The sequence below is a fragment of the Narcine bancroftii genome (assembly GCF_036971445.1).
Source record: "Narcine bancroftii isolate sNarBan1 chromosome 5 unlocalized genomic scaffold, sNarBan1.hap1 SUPER_5_unloc_1, whole genome shotgun sequence".
NCBI classification, from domain to species: Eukaryota; Metazoa; Chordata; class Chondrichthyes; order Torpediniformes; family Narcinidae; genus Narcine; species Narcine bancroftii.
Window position 1 is genome coordinate 801621 of NW_027211801.1, and position 14651 is coordinate 816271.

At 42.0% G+C, this 14651-nt stretch overlaps 1 protein-coding gene across 1 annotated transcript in view; it reads right to left on the bottom strand.

Moving 5' to 3' along the window:
- Window positions 1–14651, bottom strand: part of LOC138750107 (glycogen synthase kinase-3 beta-like) — a 397322-nt gene that overhangs the window by 125421 nt on the left and 257250 nt on the right. The gene's annotated exons all lie outside the window — the stretch shown is intronic.

Genomic DNA, 14651 nt, shown 5'->3' on the forward strand with positions numbered 1-14651 from the left:
CAGAGGCCTGGAAGGCTGGCGGCAAAACTCTGCATGTCAAACTGCATGAGTTTTTCAAGCTTTGTTGGGACCAAGGAAAACTGCCTCAGGACCTTCGTGATGCCACCATCATCACCCTGTACAAAAACAAAGGCGAGAAATCAGACTGCTCAAACTACAGGGGAATCACGCTGCTCTCCATTGCAGGCAAAATCTTCGCTAGGATTCTACTAAATAGAATAATACCTATTGTCGCCGAGAATATTCTCCCAGAATCACAGTGCGGCTTTCGCGCAAACAGAGGAACTACTGACATGGTCTTTGCCCTCAGACAGCTCCAAGAAAAGTGCAGAGAACAAAACAAAGGACTCTACATCACCTTTGTTGAACTGCCTTCGACACCGTGAGCAGGAAAGGGCTTTGGCAAATACTAGAGTGCATCGGATGTCCCCCAAAGTTCCTCAACATGATTATCCAACTGCACGAAAACCAACAAGGTCGGGTCAGATACAGCAATGAGCTCTCTGAACCCTTCTCCATTAACAATGGCGTGAAGCAAGGCTGTGTTCTCGCACCAACCCTCTTTTCAATCTTCTTCAGCATGATGCTGAACCAAGCCATGAAAGACCTCAACAGTGAAGACGCTGTTTACATCCGGTACCGCACGGATGGCAGTCTCTTCAATCTGAGGCGCCTGCAAGCTCACACCAAGACACAAGAGAAACTTGTCCGTGAACTACTCTTTGCAGACGATGCCGCTTTAGATCCAGCTCTTCAGCGCTTGACGTCCTGCTTTGCGGAAACTGCCAAAATGTTTGGCCTGGAAGTCAGCCTGAAGAAAACTGAGGTCCTCCATCAGCCAGCTCCCCACCATGACTACCAGCCCCCCCACATCTCCATCGGGCACACAAAACTCAAAACGGTCAACCAGTTTACCTATCTCGGCATCACCATTTCATCAGATGCAAGGATCGACAATGAGATAGACAACAGACTCGCCAAGGCAAATAGCGCCTTTGGAAGACTACACAAAAGAGTCTGGAAAAACAATCAACTGAAAAACCTCACAAAGATAAGCGTATACAGAGCCGTTGTCATACCCACACTCCTGTTCGGCTCCGAATCATGGGTCCTCTACCGGCATCACCTACGGCTCCTAGAACGCTTCCACCAGCGTTGTTTCCGCTCCATCCTCAACATCCATTGGAGCGCTTTCATCCCTAACGTCGAAGTACTCGAGACGGCAGAGGTCGACAGCATCGAGTCCACGCTGCTGAAGATCCAGCTGCGCTGGGTGGGTCACGTCTCCAAAATGGAGGACCATCGCCTTCCCAAGATCGTGTTATATGGCAAGCTCTCCACTGGCCACCGTGACAGAGGTGCACCAAAGAAAAGGTACAAGGACTGCCTAAAGAAATCTCTTGGTGCCTGCCACATTGACCACCGCCAGTGGGCTGATATCGCCTCAAACCGTGCATGTTGGCGCCTCACAGTTTGGCGGGCAGCAACCTCCTTTGAAGAAGACCGCAGAGCCCACCTCACTGACAAAAGGCAAAGGAGGAAAAACCCAACACCCAACCCCAACCAACCAATTTTCCCCTGCAGCCGCTGCAACCGTGTATGCCTGTCCCGCATCGGACTTGTCAGCCACAAACGAGCCTGCAGCTGACGTGGACTTTTACCCCCTCCATAAATCTTCGTCCGCGAAACCAAGCCAAAGAAGGAATATAAATAGAGGGTATGTAGAAATGGTAGAGGGATAAGCATTGTGCATTTACCAAGTGTGAACCTCTGGCAAACATGAACCCAAGGAAGTGTTTGGAGCTGTGATGGCTCAAAGACCTACAATGAGAGGGGATTTCTCATGCTGTGCTGTGAGGCACTGAAAATCCATGCATCTGAGCACCCGAAGGGTGGGAGACAGTTCTGGTGAGAACGGTAGCAGCTGCTCTCAGAGTCTTCACTGTTCATCTCTCTTCTCTATTCTTTGTTGTTCTTGCTCATCCCCAGCTCCAACTCCCCCCACTTCACCTGCTCCTCTCGATGAGGAAAAGGCCATTTGCACAAGAAAATGGAGAGAGAATTGTGCAAATCTCGTTTCCTTTCCACTGTTCCTCATTTCACTCGTCTGCTATTTTACACTGATTCCCTCCAAACTTTTTTCATTCCTTGTTCACCCTTTTTCTCCTACTTTTCCCTCGTCATCTTCTATTCTGCATTGCTTTAAATAATACTAAACCCTCAGTTCACCTTTCTCCAAAACAAAAAATATGTTTGTTTTGATGAATACACCGGAACCTTGTGGTAAATCTTTGAAGACACTTTTAAATGTATGTGTAATAAAACCTTGTGTTCCTTTTAGCTACCATTGAAAAGAGATTCCAGCGTTTGCGTCAGGGAGCATCAGAGCAGAAGAGGAAGTTGGAACAGACAAATGTCCAAGAGGAAGACCTCGAAGGTTTACTTTTATCTGGCACTTCTCACAACTGCGATTTTGGAAATGTTTTATTTCTGGATTGATTGACGTCATTGAGAAACATGGCTATTTTGCACATATCACAGGTCCCTAATAACAATGCAAGAATGACCAGATGATGTTGATTGCAAGATAAATATTGGCCGAGACAATCACAGTCCAGATACAGGACATCTCGGTCCCTCTAGTCCACACCGATTTAAGTGAGCTCCTCTAGTCCCACTTTCCCGCTCCCTGTTCATAACCCTCCAATCCTTTCACATCCATGCACCTATCCAACTTGTTCTTAAATGACTCGAGAAGTTACATCTCGGACTCTGGCACCAGGGAGGCAAACCACCATCCTGTTTCCTTAATCAGATCCACAGAATCCCCGATCTGTCCTCCTGGCCATCGAATCCCCTATAACTATCGTCCTCCTCGTCCTTTCCCTACCCTTTTGGGCAACAGAGGCTGACCTTGTGCCAGAGATACAGCCACTGATTCCTTCCCCAGCCTGAATGCCACCCCCCCAACAGTACTCAAGGAGGGCTTCAGTCAGAGGGGCCCCCTCCTGTATCTGTCTCTTCCCTTTTCCCTCTCCTAACTGTAACCCACTGATCCTCCTCCTGTGGCCCTGCTGAGACCACCAGGCTATTGCTCCTATCTATAATGGCCTCATGCTCTCTGACCAGAGTGAGGTCATCGAGCTGCAGCTCCAGTTCCCTAACATGGTCCCTGAGACCCTGCAGCTCAGTATACTTAGTGCAGACGTGGATGTCCGGGAGGCTAGAAGACTCCAGGACCTCCCACATCTGACAATGAGAAGAGCAAACTGCTTTCACACACATCCCTTCTCTCTCCCCCTCACCTTAGAAAGAGAAAATAACAAAAAGATAATATGTGGCAAATATACAGTCTGAGCTTAATTCAGAGATGCTCGACCTCGGCCTCTGCTCGCCGAAGCCTCTCGAGCCAAAGCCTTGAAGCCCCACTCATTCACCAGGACACTCGTGCGCTCCTCGCTGGCTGCTCCTTTTCCTTACCCTCCTTTTATTGGCCCTTGTCCAATCACTCTCACCTCGCTCCTCCTCTGAACACTGCCCGAACTCTGGTCACCGCCTCCTCCGACTTGCTGCTTGAACCGACTCGGCCCGAGGCCCGGTAAAGAACAGAATCTATTGTACGATAGAATCTTGTATGTTCTTTAACAAACCACTCATGCAATTTGATTTTACTACTTCCCCAAGGTGCCATTTAGAAAAGCACAGAATCTTGTGGATGGTGATTCTCTTCACCATCTGAAACAAGCAAATGGGTTATTATTATTCAAGCTCCTCCCTCTCATGTTAGAAGTTTGAAAAAGATAAAAGCTGCTCCATAGTTTTATGCATCCACAAGTGTATAAAAAATGGGTTGTGTCAAATCAATGGCAATTATCCATGCTTGCTGCATCCAGGCATAATTGAAGATTGGAGCATGACAGCAATGCTATGTCAACTGTGGCAGATTAACGACCACCCCAGGCTGAGTTTTAGTAAAGTCCCCTAATCTTGCCTCCCTGCCCCACTCTTTGCTGAATCGAATAATGTGACATTAAGTTATGTTAAATAAAATATTAGGGGTCTCCAAATTGGTCGATATTGACCCCTGGTGGAGGTGGGGGGTGGTCAATGGGATGATCCAAGGGGGTGAAAAATCCTAGGGGGTCAAAAAGGCATCAATAAACTTTGAGGTGTGTATTCAGTTTTGGGTTTGAAAGAATTTTGAGGTCCCTGCCTCTGCTTCTGCTGGGAGCCTGAAGTTTCCACTCCTGCCTGGGTGCTCGATGACCCGGCTCCTGCCAGCCCCCCCTTCTTCTGGGCCCCTGGGATTAAGCCTTCTCAGCCTAATGGCTCATTGGCCACTGCATATCAAGTTTGACTCTTTAACAAAATGCTTCATCTGTAAAATCATGCACCTGTGTCGGTTTTGTAATGTCCCCACGGGACCCTGTGTCTGTGCTGAATGTTTGTACTTTCTATTGGTTGGCCCATGCCCTGTTCTGTCTCCCTGTTGGTTATTTTGATCCTGTGATGATGAATGGCGGACAGATGTCTGGTGGTGAGGGGAAAGGGGAAACAGAGAAATCTGTTTGTGACATAGTGGCCCATCAAATCTATGCCTGCAGTCAAAATACTCCCTTCAGCCCCATTCCCCAACTAGCCCCCTTAACCCTTCTCTCTCAGTGCACCCTGTGGCTGTATCCCTCAACAAGTATTCTGTTTTAGATACTTTAGGGGGGGGGGAGTGTGGTAACGAATTGCCAGGGACAAATCGAGGTGGATATTACTCCGGCACAGTGGTTGCACCCGCCCCCCATCCACTCAGAAGGGAGGAGTGGGGAGGGGAAGGGAGTGATGGTGATTGGGGACTTGTTGGTTAGACAAGTGGATAGGAGGTTCTGTAAATAAGATGGAGGCACCCAGAAGGAATGATATCTCCCAGGTGCCAGGGTCAGGGACGATTCGGATCAAGTTCATAGCATTCTGGAGGAGGAGGGCAAGCAGCTGGATGTTGTGGTCCACATGAGGACCAATGACATCGATAGGAATAGGGATGAGATCCACAGGAAGGAATACAGGTACAGAATCCTTTCTCCAGACATCTAAAATCCAGAATGCTCCAAAATCCAGCACTTTTTTCCTGGTGCTGGTACAGTGGAGAGAGAAAGAGAGATAGATGGCAGCGTGAATTGTGTGGGAAGGGGAGAGAGAGAGAGAGAGAGAGAGAGGTCAGCACGACTTGGGTGGGTGAGCGGGGAGAGAGTCGACTGCGCGGCGGGTGGGTGAGGAGAGAGAGACGGCAGCGTGACTTGGATGGGCGGGGGGAGATGGCAGCGTGACTCGGGTAGATTGGAGAATGGTAAATATCTCCTTGTTTAAAAAAGGTAATGGGGAATCCTGGGAATTTTAGACTGGTGAGTCTTACATTATTGGTGTGTATACTAATGGAAGGGATTCTTAAGGATGAGATCTATAAACACCTGGAGAAATACAGTCAAGTCAAGGAGAGTCAGCATGTCTTGTGAAGGCAAGCTTGGGCTTCACAAATCTAACTGAGTCTTTTGAGGAGGTTACAAAAGAAATTAATGAGGGTAGGGTGCTAGATATGGTGGACGTGGATTTTAGCCAGGCGTTTGAGAAAGTCGGCCATGAGAGATGTCTGCAGAAAGTCATGAGTCATGGGATGAGTGGAAAATTATCTCCTGAAATAAAAGCTGTCATGTAGGAAGAAAGCAGAGAGTAATAGTGGAAGGAAATGATTCTGCCTGGAGGTTGGGGACCAGTGGAGGGGCTGCAGGGATCTGTTCTGGGACCTCTGCTCTTTGCGATTTTCATAAATGACCTGCATGAAGAGGCGGATGGATAGGTCAGTAAGTTTGCAGATGACACGAAGGTTGGATTGGAGGAGTTATGAATGGAGATGAAGGATGTTGAAGGTAACAAAATGATAAAGATGAGATAGGACCCCATCTCCCCTAGTAACCGTAGTTTTGAATGACAAGACTGTTGTTCCCATTCATCACAGGAAGAACATTTGACTCAAGGACTGAAGTGTTTTGACCATGATTCCAAGTCACTGTTCTGGAAATTGAAATGAGATGGAATAGTGGAGCTTTCACCATCCCCATTATACTGCAGAATATCTCCCCTAACTAAATCACAGAATAGACACAGCAGAGAAGAAGGCCATTTGGCCCATTGTGCCATGCCAGCTCTGTACATGAATGTCCATAAATTCTACACTCTGACCATGTCAATATTTCCCTCATCATATATTTATCAAATTTGGTCCTGAAGGTCGGTTCACAGGCAGAGAATTCAAACTTTGAACCTCAGAGTAAAATCATCTCTCCCTGTGATGATTTTTAAACTCTTTTGGAAATAAAGAGACATTAAAGCAGTGGGCGTCAACCTTGCCCCCCACTCCCTAAAAATATTGTACAGACAGAGAACTAAAAGCTGTGCGTCTCAACTTCTCCCCCCAAATCCCCCAAATATTATAAATTCAAAGACATTAAAGCAGTGGGTCTAAACCTTTTTCTTTACACTCCCCACATTATTGTATATAAAAAATCCTTAAAGCAGTGGGTCTCAAACTTTCACGCCCACTCCCCAGAATATTGAATATACAGAGACCTTAAAGTAGTGGGTCTCAAACTTTCCCAACCCCCACTCCCCACATTTTTGTTAAAACAGAGCCTTAAAATGCAGTTGGTATCAACCATTCACACCCACTCCCACAGTATTGAATATACAGAGCCCATAAGCAGTGGGTCTCAACCTTTCCCCCCACACTCCACACAATATTGTATATACAGAGACATTAAAGCATTGGGTCTCAACCTATTACTTTACAATGCCAACAATATTGTATATAAAAAGACCTGAAAGCAGTGGGTCTCAACCTTTCGCCCGAACTCACCAAAATATTGTAAATACAGGGACATTAAAGCAGTGTGTATTAATATTTTTTCCCCACTCCCCCGAAGTTGTATATATTGAGCTCTTAAAACAGAGGATCTCAGACTTTCGCGCCCACTACCCAAAATATTGTACATATTGAGGACTTAAAGCAGGGGGTCTCAACATTTTTTATTCTCACTCTACACACTAAAATATATACATAGATGTTAAAGCAGTGGTCTCAAACTTTCCACCCAACTCACCTAAATATTGTTAATACAGAGACATTAAATCTGTGGATCTCAAACTTTCCCGTGCACTCCCCACAATATTGTATATACAGAGACCTGAAAACAGTGGATATTAATCTTTTTCTCCCCCATTCCTTCAAAGTTGCATTTTTTGAGCCATTAAAGCAGTCGGTGTTAGCCTTTCATGCCCAATCCGGACAATATTGTATATACAGAGAAATTAAAACAGTGGGTCAACTCCCCACCCAACTCCCCAAAATGTTGTAAATACAGAGACATTAAGGTATTGGGTATCTATCTTTTTTCCCCCACTGCACCAACTTTGAATATCTTGAGCACTTAAAACAGAGGGTCTCCACATTTTGCGCCCACTACCGAAAATATTGAAAATACAGAGGACATAAAGCAGTGTGTCTCAAACTTTATATCCTCAATATTGTATATACAAACACTTTTAATCAGTGGGTCTCGACCATTCCCCTCCACTCCCCAGAATATTGTATATAGAGAGACCTTAAAGCAGTGGGTCTCAACCTTTTTCGTTACTCTCCCCACATTATTGTATATCAAAAGACCTTAAAGCAGTGGGTCTCAACATTTCCCACCTACTCACCAAAATATTGTAAATACAGAGACATTCAAGCAGTGGGTATCAATCTATTTCCCCCACTCCCACGAAATTGTACATAAAGAGATCTAAAAGCAGTGGGTATCAATCTTCATCTCCGTCACTACCCCAAAGTTGTAAATATTGAGCCATTAAACCAGTGGATCTCAACCTTTCATGTCCAATCGCCACATTATTGTACATAAAGAGACCTTAAAGCAGAGGATCTCAACCTTTCCCTCCAACTCACAAAAATATTGTAAATACAGAGACACTAAAGCAGTGGGTATCAATCTTTTTTCCCACACACTCCTGAAGTTGTAAATATTGAGCCCTTAAATCAGAGGGTCTCAGAATTTTGTACCCTCTACCCAAAATATTGTAAATACAGAGACCTTAAAGAAGTTGGTCTCAAACTTTTTCTTTACTCTCTTCAAAATATGGTATATAAGTTGACCTTCAAGCAGTTGGTATCAATCTTTTTTTTTCTAACACTACACCAAAGTTGTATATATTGAGCCCCTGAAGTAATGAGTATCAAAATTTCATGCCCACTCCCCACAATATTGTATATAGAGACCTCAAAGCATTGGTTCTCAAAATTTCCCTCCAAATCCGCAAAATATTATAAATACAATGACATTAAAGCTGTGGGTCTCAGCCTTTCTCCCACCACACCCTTCAATATTGTATTTACAGAGACCTTAAAGCAGTGGGTTTCAAACTTTTTGCATCACACACCACAATATTGTATATAGAGTGACATTAAAGCATTGGGTCTCACCCTTTCCCCCCAACACCCCAAAATATTGTATATATAAAGACATTAAAGCAGTAGGTCTCAACCGTTACACCCGCTCCCCACAGTATTGATAAAACAGAACCCTTAATGCAGTTGTTCTCAACCATTTTCACCCATTCACCTGAACATTATATAAACAGAGCCCTTAAAGCAGTGGGTCTCAAACTTTTTGCATCACTCACCACAACATTGTATATAGAGTGACATTAAAGCATGGGGTCTCACCCTTTCCCCCCAAAGCCCCAAAATATTGTATATACAAAAACATTAAAGCAGTAGGTCACAACCGTTTCCCCCCACTCCTCACAATATTGTATATAAAGTGATCTAAATGCAGTGGGTATCAATCTTTTTCTCCGTCACTACTCCGAAGTTGTAAATATTGAGCCATTAAACCAGTGGATCTCAACCTTTCATGTCCAATCGCCACATTATTGTACATAAAGAGACCATAAAGCAGAGGATCTCAACCTTTCCCTCCAACTCACAAAACTATTGTAAATACAGAGACATTAAAGCAGTGGGAATCAATATATTTCCCAAAGTCTAACAAAATTGTACATATTGTGCATTTAAAAGCAGAGGGTCTCAGACTTTCGTGCCAATTACCCAAAATATGATACATACAGAGACATTAAAGCAGTGGGTCTCAACCTTTCCCACCTTCTCACAAAAATATTGTAAATACAGAGCCATTAAAATATTGTGTATTAATCTTTTTCCCCCACACAACCAAAGTTGTAAATATTGATAGCTTAAAGGAGAGGATCTCAACCTTTGGTGCCCACTACCCAAAAGATTATGTATACTGAGACCTTAAAGCATTGGTCTCAACCTTTCCCACCTATTCACAAAAATATTGGACATACAGAGCCATAAAAGCACTGGGTATTTATCTTTTTCCCGCATACCCCCAAAGTTGTAAATAGATCCCTTAAAGGAGAGGGTCTCAGACATTCGTGCCCACATACCAAAATATGGTATATATAGACACCTTAAGGCAGTGGGTCTGAACCTTTTTCTTTACTCTCCTCACATTATTGTATATAAAAAGAAACTAAAGCAGTGGGTCTCAAACTTTTGCACCTACTCACAAAAATATTGTAAATACAGAGCCATTAAAGCAGTGGATCTCAACCTTTCATGTCCAATCCCCACATTATTGTATATAAAGAGACCATAAAGCAAAGGATCTCAACCTTTCCTTCCAACTCACAGAAATATTGTAAATACATAGACATGGAAACAGTGAGTATCAATCTTTTTTAAACCCACACACCCAAAGTTGTAAATATTGATCCCTTAAAGGAGAGCGTCTAAGACTTTCGTGACCACTACCCAAAATATTTTAAAGTAGTGGGTGTCACCCTTTCCACCCAACACCCAAAATATTGCATGAAGAGATACATTAAAGCATTAGGTCTCAACCTTTTCCCCCCTCTCCCCACAATATTGAATATAAAGAGATCGAAATGCAATGACTATCAATCTTTTTCTCTGTCACTTCCACGAAGTTGTAAATATTGAGCCACTAAAGCAATGGATCTCAACCTTCGATGCCCACTAGCCACATTATTGTATTTCAAGAGACCTTAAAGCAGAGAATCTCAACCTTTCCCTCCATCTCCCAGAAATATTGTAAATACAGAGTGGATCTCAAACTTTCATATCCAATCCCCGCATTATTGTTTATAAAGAGACCTTAAAGCAGAGGATCTTAAGCTTTCCCTGAAACTCACAGAATTATTGTACATACAGAGACATGAAATCAGTGGGTATCAATCTATTTTTCCCCCAAACACCTGAATTTGCAAATATTGAGCCCTTAAAGGAGAGGGTCTCAGACTTTTGTCCCCAGTAACCAAAATATTGTACAAACAGAGACCTAAACTTTGGGTCTCAAACTTTTTCTTTCCTCTCATCAAGATATATATATATATAAATTGATCTTAAAGCAGTGGATATCAATCTTTATTTTCTCTCACTATACCAAAGTTGGATATTTTGAGCCCTTCAAGTAGTGAGATCAAACTTTCATGCCCGCTCCCCACAATACTGTATATAGAGACCTCAAAGCAGTGCGTCTCAAAATTTCCCTCCAAATCCTCAAAATAATAGAAAGACAAAGACATTAAAGTTGTAGGTCTCAACCTTTCTCCAACCATTCCCCTCAATATTGTATATAGAGAGACTTTAAAGTTGTGGGTCTCCACTGTTACACACGCTCCACACAATGTTGATAAAACAGAACACTTATCGCAGTAGGTCTCAACCATTCATGCCCATTCAACACAATATTATATATACAAAGACTTTAAAGCAGTGGGTCTCCAACTTTATGCATCATTCACCACAATATTGTATTTACAGAGACTTTAATGTAGTTGGTGTCACACTTACCCCCAACACCTCAAAATATTGTATAGACAGAGACATTAAAGCAATAGGTCTCAACCTATTCCCAGCTCTCCCAACAATATTGTATATAAAGATATCTAAAAGCAGTAAGTATCAATATTTTTCTCCATCACTCCCTCGAAATTATAAATACTGAGCGCTTAAAGCCATGGATCTCAACCTTTCATGTCTAATCGCCAAATTATATTTGCATAAAGAGACCTTAAAGCAGAGGATCTCAACCTTTCCCACCAACTCAGAGAGATATTGGGAATAAAGAGACATGAAAGCAGTGGGTATCAAACTTTTTCTCCACACACCCGAAGTTGTAAATATTGAGCCCTTAAAGGAGAGGGTATCAGATATTCGTGGCCTCTAAACAAAATATTGTATATACAGATACCTGAAAGCAGTGGGTCCGAACCTTTTTCTTTACTCTCCTCACATTATTGTATATAAAAAGAAATTAAAGCAGTGTGTCTCAACCTTTCGCACCTACTCACAAAAATATTGTAAATACATAGCCACTAAAGCAATGGATCCTAACCTTTCATGTGCAATCCCTACATTATTGAATATAAAGAGATCATAAAGCAAAGGATCTCAACCTTTCCTTCCATCTCACAGATATATTGTAAATACATAGACATGGGAGCAGTGAGTATCAATCTTTTTTAAACCCACACACACGAAGTTGTAAATATTGATGCCTTATGGAGAGCGTCTCATACTTTCGTGACCACTACCCAAAATATTGTATATAGAGTGACTTTAAAGTAGTGGGTGTCACGATTTACCCCCAACAACCCAAAATATTGCATAGACAGAGACATCAAAGCATTAGGTCTGAAACCTTTCCCCCACTCCCCAAAATATTGAATATAAAGAGACCTAAATGCAGTGGCTATCAATATTTTTCTCTCTCACTACCACAAAGTTAAAAATATTGAGCCACTAAAGCAATGGATCTCAATCTTTCATGTCCAATTCCCACATTACTGTGCATAAAGAGACCTTAAAGTAGAGGTTCTCAACTTTCCCTCCAACTCACAGAATTATTGTAAATACAGAGCCATGAAAGCAGTGGGTATTAATCTTTACCCCACACATCCAAAGTTGTAAATATTGATCCCTTAAAGGAGAGGGTGTCAGACATTCGTGCCCACTTCCAAAAATATTGTATAGACAGACACCTGAAAGCTGTGGGTCTGATCCTTTTTCTTTAATCTCCTCACATGATTGTATATAAAAATAAATTAAAGCAGTGGGTCTCAAGCTTTCGCACCTACTCACAAAAATATTGTAAATACAGAGCCATGAAAGCAGTGGGCATTTATCTTTTTTCCCCCACACACCCAATGTTGTAAATATTGATCCCTTAAAGGAGAGGGTCGCAGACTTCCGCGCCAACTTACCAAAATATTGCATACACAGAGACCTTAGAGCAGTGGGTCTCAACCTTTCATGTCCAATCCCCACATTATTGTATATAAAGAGACCATAAAGCAAAGGATCTCAATCTTTTCTTCCAACTCACAGAAATATTGTAAATACATAGACATGGGAACAGTGAGTATCAATCTTTTTGAAACCCACACACCCGAAGTTGTAAATATTGATCCCTTAAAGAATAGCGTCTCAGACCTTCGAGATCATTACCCAAAATATTGTATATACAGCAACTTTAGAGTAGTGGGTGTCATGCTTTCCCCCCAACACCCTAAAATATTACATAGACAGAGACATCAAAGCATTAGGTCTGAAACTTTTCCCCCACTCCCCAAAATATTGAATATAAATAGATCTGAATGCAGTGCCTATCAATCTTTTTCTCTGTCACTACCAGAAAGTTGTAAATATTGAGCCACCAAAGCAATGGATCTCAAACTTTCATGTCCAATTCCCACATTACTGTACATAAAGAGACCTTAAAGTAGAGGATCTCAAACTTACACTCCAACTCATAGAATTATTGTAAATTCAGAGCCATTAAAGGAGTGGGTAATAATCTTTTCCCCCACACACCCAAATTTGTAAATATTGATCCCTTAAAGGAGAGGGTCTCAGACTTTCGTGCCCACTTCCAAAAATATTGTATAGACAGACACCTGAAAGCAGTGGGTCTGATCCTTTTTCTTTTCTCTCCTCACATTATTGTATATAAAAAGAAATTAAAGCAGTGGGTCTCAACCTTTCGCACCAACTCACAAAAATATTGTAAATACAGAGCAATTAAAGCAGTGGATCCTAAACTTTCATGTCCAATCCCCACATTATTGTATATAAAGAGTCCATAAAGCAAAGGATCTCAACCTTTCCTTCCATCTCACAGAAATATTGTAAATACATAGACATGGAAGCAGTGAGTATCAATCTTTTTTAAACCCACACACCCGAAGTTGTAAATATTGATCCCTTATGGAGAGCGTCTCATACGTTCGTGACCACTACACAATATATTGTATATAGAGTGTCTTTAAAGTAGTGGGTGTCACGATTTACCCCCAACAACCCAAAATATTGCATAGAGAGAGACATCAAAGTATTAGGTCTGAAACTTTCCCCGCAACACCCCAAAATATTGCATAGACAGAGACATCAAAGCATTAGGTCTGAAACTTTTCCCCCATTCCCCACAATATTGAATCTAAAAAGATCTAAATGCAGTGCCTATCAATCTTTTTCTCTATCCATCCTACAAAGTTGTAAGTATTGAGCCACTAAAGCAATGGATTTCAACCTTTCATGTCCAATTCCCACATTACTGTACATAAAGAGACCTTAAAGTAGAGGATCTCAACCTTTCCCTCCAAGTTACAGAATTATTGTAAATACAGAGCCATGAAAGCAGTGGGTATTAATAATTTTCCCCCACACACCCAAAGTTGTAAATATTGATCCCTTAAAGGAGAGGGTCTCAGACTTTCGTGCCCACTTCCAAAAATATTGTACAGACAGACACCTGAAAGCAGTGGGTCTGAATCTTTTTCTTTACTCTCCTCACATTATTGTATATAAAAAGAAATTAAAGCAGTGAGTCTCAACCTTACGCACCTACTCACAAAAATAATGTAAATACAGAGCAATTAAAGCAGTGGATCCTAACCTTTCATGTCCAATCCCCTCATTATTGTATATAAAGAGACCATAAAGCAAAGGATCTCAACCTTTCCTTCCATCTCACAGAAATATTGTAAATACATAGACATGGAAGCAGTGAGTATCAATCTTTTTTAAACCCACACACCCGAAGTTATAAATATTGATCCATTATGGAGAGCGTCTCATACTTTCGTGACCACTACCCAAAATATTGTATATAGAGAGACTTTAAAGTGGTGGGTGTCACGATTTACCCCCAACTGCCTAAAATATTGCATAGACAGAGACATCAAAGCATTAGGTCTGAAATTTTCCCCCACTCCCCAAAATATTGAATATAAAGAGATCTAAATGCAGTGGCTATCAATCATTTTCTCTCTCACTACCACAAAGTTATAAATATTGAGCCACTAAAGCAATGGATCTCAACCTTTCATGTCCAATTCCCACATTACAGTACATAAAGAGACCATAAAGTAGAGGTTCTCAACCTTTCCCTCCAATTCACAGAATTATTGTAAATTCAGAGCCATTAAAGAAGTGGGTAATAATGTTTTCCCCCACACACCCAAATTTGTAAATATTGATCATTTAAAGGAGAGGGTGTCAG